Source organism: Ceratina calcarata, unplaced genomic scaffold (genome assembly GCF_001652005.2).
Source record: "Ceratina calcarata isolate Rehan_Ccalc_2016 unplaced genomic scaffold, ASM165200v1 scaffold452.2, whole genome shotgun sequence".
Lineage (NCBI taxonomy): Eukaryota > Metazoa > Arthropoda > Insecta > Hymenoptera > Apidae > Ceratina > Ceratina calcarata.
In genome coordinates this window covers 17115-22528 of record NW_017169150.1, presented here as the reverse complement: position 1 = coordinate 22528, position 5414 = coordinate 17115, and the positions used below count along the sequence as shown (strand labels likewise).

Genomic DNA, 5414 nt, shown 5'->3' with positions numbered 1-5414 from the left:
AATCAGTAGATGAATATTAACTATGTTCACTGTCGATATGTCAGTGCAATTAAAATTAACATTTAAAATGTTCTCTTAGCAATAAAATCTCGATAATAATGAAAAATTGCGACAATACTTTTTTATAAATATTTATTTCGCGAGTTTCCTATAATGATCGAATCCTGATGTAAAATAGTTGCATATTTACATTTTCGCTTTATCCTTATTTTCGGTTTTGGCGCATTTTTTCGCAGTTAGTCAGAAATAATCACTTGGTTGTCCAGTCCCTCCCTGGAGGATCGCTATTTTTAAACTAAACCTAAATCGACATGAAATTTCCAGGCAATCCAATATCTAGTTTCTCTGTCCTCACTGGTCGTCCAAAATTCCAACACTTTCGGACGGAATGAGAGACGCTGTGAGCACAGCGAATCATAAAGAGAAATACATACACGTTAAAATATCTTTCAAATTTCGAAATGCGTTGCAAAAAGAAATACAGACAGTCCCGTGACAAGAAGTATGCAAATTTTCGTTTTCAAGGAGAACAAGAACGATAAATCCCAGCCTCGTTGGATTACACTTCCGGCTATCGCGATCGCAGCAAATAAATATAGAACCATGCATATTATCTATACACGCTTGTAAAACGCAATCGATTCCGCGAGCTTTCACGCGATCGAAACTGCAGACTCGTGACGAGCTGCTTGGCGGCTTGCCTGCGTGTCTAAAATCAGAACTCGTGCACGCTTGCAGCGCGTCGCAAAAATTGTTTGTCTACGTGTAAATTACATCGTCGCCTGGAGGATGAACGTTCGTACACCTGAAACATTCCCGGATATTCCAGGAAATTATGAAAACTGTCGTAAACTTGTCGTTTCGTTTTTATGATGCTCTTCCGGGTCGTCAATCAAGTCTGTTGCAACGGATCGCCAATCATATAACTAGTAATGAAAATAATACATGAATGTAATCTAAAATTGCCATTGGAAGCACAGTCGTTTATCAAATCAACAAAAATGGAAATAAACTGTTCCCGGGAGCCTTGAATGGCAGAGTGGACACCAACGCAACGCCGACTCGATTACTAATTAAAATAAATAAATAAATGGAAGCAGAGCTGTGAACCAATTGAACGAGGGTGTAGACGTTTGTTACGAACATCACGTAGATGAACAAACGACTGTTTATCACGACGCACTCAATTATCAACCCTCTCTTCCAAGTGTTCCGACGTAATTGAAAATCCAGCGACTGTAACCCGGTGCGTTTTCATAACGCGACGTCGACATTTTCGGCATTAATTAATTATTCAACGCGGACTCGTGACCGAGTCGTGGCATCCAGGGCCGACGAAAGGGCGAACGGAGTTTCCGACGCAGTGCCGTTTAATCGGTTTCGTTGGTTCGATTAAAATTCGTTTACCGAACTGTCCGGCGACGGTGCTCCTTTTGTCCCGTTGAAGCGGTCACCGACACGTGCACGCGCGTGATTTACTCTCGCATGCATATTCAAATTCGAGGCGATTGTCGATGTTTTTCGTGCCTGTCGACCAACGCTCCGAGCCGCGACGTGCAGGATAGGACAATGACGGTTAGATTGTACTAACGAGCCCTGTGAAAGGGTAATTAATATCACCTTCCTTCGATCAATTATCCCGACGTATTCAGACGCTCGAAGGGAACGAAAATTCATCATCTTCTATGTCTCACCGTCAAATGAGAAAATAATGTGTTAATACATATTCTCGAATATTTTTATTTTTATTCTTCCTACTAGATTTGTTGCAACTAAAAAAAAAAGGTAGGCGGTGCAGTCTGTAACTCATTTTCGATAGGAGGATGTTCGCACGTTTCTGTATCGACGCGTCGGCAAACGAGCCGCGGTTTCATTTCGCATCATCGCATCCCCGCGGCCAGATGTTACCAACTACCTGACAAAACAACGATTTGTATTCAGGAATTCTAAACGAACCGCGTTTAGTGGGGGATAACAAAAATATCTGCACACCGTTGAAACAGGTGGCGTTTGGATTGCAAGAACTATAAGAGGAAGGAAGTGAATCAATTTCACGTAATTGATGATTGTATTAATTAACCCATTTGCATCATTAGCATAAATATATGCATAGTTTTCCTGATCATCACCGAATACACAGAGTTCGAAAGCCATCGATTGAAAGAATACTAATTAGAATTTCACACTCTTTGTAGGGGATTTTCCTTAACGCCTAATATGCAAATTAGTTATACAGAGTGTTCCATTTCGATTTTCCTCATTATTATTAAATAGTTACCTCGTTAAATGCTAGCTGCATTCTGATGTTGTAAGCTACTTTGTAGGTGAACGCGTAGTAGAGATATGGAGGTCATCAACATTTTTTTAGTGGAATCGCACCGATCGATGAAGCTTTACAAAACGATATTAATTTATTAACCAGTTAACTGTGTCGATCATTTTGCAAAGTGCGCTCTAGTGTGTCTCGCGATAATCAAGCGATGACGGATATAGTCGTCAAACACAGAGTACGTGGCGTTGTTGAAATATTGGGTCAAAAAGACGACATTATTTTAGAAAATGAATGAATTTATTCACGGATATAGCAGTCATAACACAAAATTCTGCCATTCTTCCATGACGGATATAGTCGTCAAACACACTTAACTGGTTAAAATCGAAAAGTCATTAATTAAGGAGATGTTTCGAAAATTGTATTATTCTGTATGAAGATCTTCATTTTTCATAGTTCCTTACGATGCACATTGGATTAATCGCTTCATCGATTGAACGATGTAATCGCAGTGTTCAGAGGAAGTATACGATACAATTCGAGTTGGAGAATGGATTAGGGCTAGAGAATTATAGTTGAACAGTTCTCTGATGGCAGCAATTATTCGTACAACCGAGGAATTCAATTGCAACAGAGTCTGGTTTGCCACTGCCACTATGATTCACACTGCAATACGTCAAATTGATTATGCTCGTATTATGCATGCAATCTCATATGAAATTTCATCTAGACGAACTTTTGGAAGCGCGTGTACGACCTTTCTTCCGCGTTCTTTTCTAAGTTTTATTAAACTGTTCTGAACGTGCATGCCTTGAAAGTAATTAAAAGTGGATGATTGATCGGCGAAACAGCTGAAGCTGTGCAGTCGTTTAACCGGGGAAATATCTCGCCGCCTCGGATTTTTTAGAGCAGAAGAAGGGCAGTAACTTAAATTAAACAGGCGAAATTCAATCGGGGTTAATGGACCGAGGAGACTGTCCTAAAAAGGATGATACATTTTTATTACATTCTAGATAATTTAATAAGATTTTATTATACAAACATGAACTATGTGTTCTCTCGATACTTGAGATAAAATCTCCAAACGTATCGCAGTTTTTAGTGAACAAATTACTTAACCCTTTCAGTACTACTGGTACCCCATGAATTACTAAGAACATTTATTTGAAAAAATATAACCCATTTTTATAGTAAATCTTGAAAGCTTAGAACCAGTAAAATTAAGGATATTCCATAAAGAAATCAAATTAGTAGTGAAAAGGTTAAGCTTGAAATAAAATTTGGTCTATGGCTCTGGAATATAAGTTGCGATATCTCGTTTGTTCTCGGTTTATATGAAATAAAATGGTATATATAAAATGGTTTAAATAAAATTTGGTCTATGGCTCTGGAATATAAGTTGCGATATCTCGTTTGTTCTCGGTTTCCGAGTGGATTTTTTCACCTGCTCAGTGACCCGTCTTGATGCATCGAATGCAACAGGTGACGCGCATCCCCTGCTACGGATTAAAACCCCGTTGTCGGCGGAAGTGGAGCACCTCTGTCAGCGATCTCCGTTGGAAGAAGGAAAATCGATGCGATCGTCTTGTTTGCTAGAAAAAAAGGACGATCACTTACATATTCGATGAGCCGCGACGTCAGGCTAGAAACAAGGCCACGGTAGACGACTGCTCCGCGCAACAGGTAAAGTCAAGCTTCTTCGTTAATAAAAATAAAATACTAATTAATTATATTTTATTATGATTAATAAATGATGAGCGATCATTTCCGATCAATATCGAAACAGTGACACATTCGTATTCCACGCTTGTACGCTTCTAAATTACGGAATTAATTAAATCGTTCCGAAAATTCCTGAGCACCCATTCGCCTCGCAAAAAAATTCCTATCGCCTCCCAGGAGGGTGCATCGACGAAGCGTCCCTCGCGTCTTCTTAATCGAATCCTCGAGATTCAATTTGCTCTTGCAATTAAACGAAATTCTATTTCCGTCAAAGATAATTATCTATTTATCCGTTCGTTTAAATTACGATAATATCAAGTGCGATTCTCTGGGTTCTAATGATTCTATTTAATAATCTAAAGTAAATCTAATTTGCAACAATTGATTTTTTTATTTTGTAGTTGAAAGGTCGTGTGGATTTAAGAGCAACGGGGTTGAATCGTGTCGCTGTACAGCAGCTGAGTGTGCGGAAGACGCAGGTGCGAAGACGCGGGCGCTTACATTGTTGTGAGGACCGCCTAACGATGGGCTCTTTCAAATTCCCGAGACCGTCGCCGCACGCTCACAACGCGTTCAGTTCTCGCGGGCATCGGATCGCCTCGATCCCGGAAATCCTGTGTTGTACCATTTTTCGAAACGCATCAAAGACGCTTCCCTTTGTCAGAGTGTGAAATAGGCTCTGAATAATTCCGAGGGTTCAACGGGATCAAAGAACTCGTTCCCACGGACGTCCAGTTTCTTTACGAATGAGTAACACGTGCGACGAATTGTTTTGATGCCTCGCACAAGTGCGACTGTTAAGAGGCTTTAGATGTTAGGTGAGAAACTTCTGTAAAGTATTTTTTCGTATGAGTGAACGATTATACCGGGTCCTCGTGAATACGAATAGTTTGTTTGGATTCGAGTCGGAGTGTTAAGAAAGGCAACAGTGCTCCATTCGTGTCTTGACGATCAGTTATCATACTTGTCGTGCTAGTAAGTATAATATTTTTACCAGAGGCAATTGTTAACCAGGTTGTTTCCCAGAGGAAACATGTCAGTGACTAGACTGACTCGTGTATTCCGATAGATTCGTGGACTGTGTTTAGGTGATGCGATTATGTTCGTTGTCACTGGCGCGAGAAAAACAATCGGGTAATTTAAAACTCGTACGAGTGTCTCGGAGGAGAACATTTCTCTGTTCAGTTCGAGGAGCGTGTAAGCTGTTTGCGAGCAACCGCGTCGTGTCCATCACGCTGTCACGATTAGCTCGCGTGAGAAAAATTTCTCTGTCAACGAGATCGAAGGAGTAGCAAACGAATACCGGGAAGATTATTTCCATCAACGAAATGTTCATTACGTAATGGTGCCCTCGAGTAGCTCCTAAGTTAGCTTGGGAAACGAGAAAAGTTTAATACAATAATTCTACTTCGATTATTAA

The 5414-nt window shown here is 40.2% G+C and overlaps 1 protein-coding gene across 1 annotated transcript in view; it reads left to right on the top strand.

Moving 5' to 3' along the window:
* Positions 1-3570: 3570 nt before the first annotated feature.
* LOC108627275 (pyrokinin-1 receptor-like) overlaps positions 3571-5414 on the top strand; it is a 15865-nt gene continuing 14021 nt past the window's right edge. The window contains exons 1-2 of the mRNA XM_026815480.1: positions 3571-3955; positions 4396-4969. The gene's annotated coding sequence lies outside the window, so the exon portion shown is untranslated. The remainder of the gene's footprint in view (positions 3956-4395; positions 4970-5414) is intronic.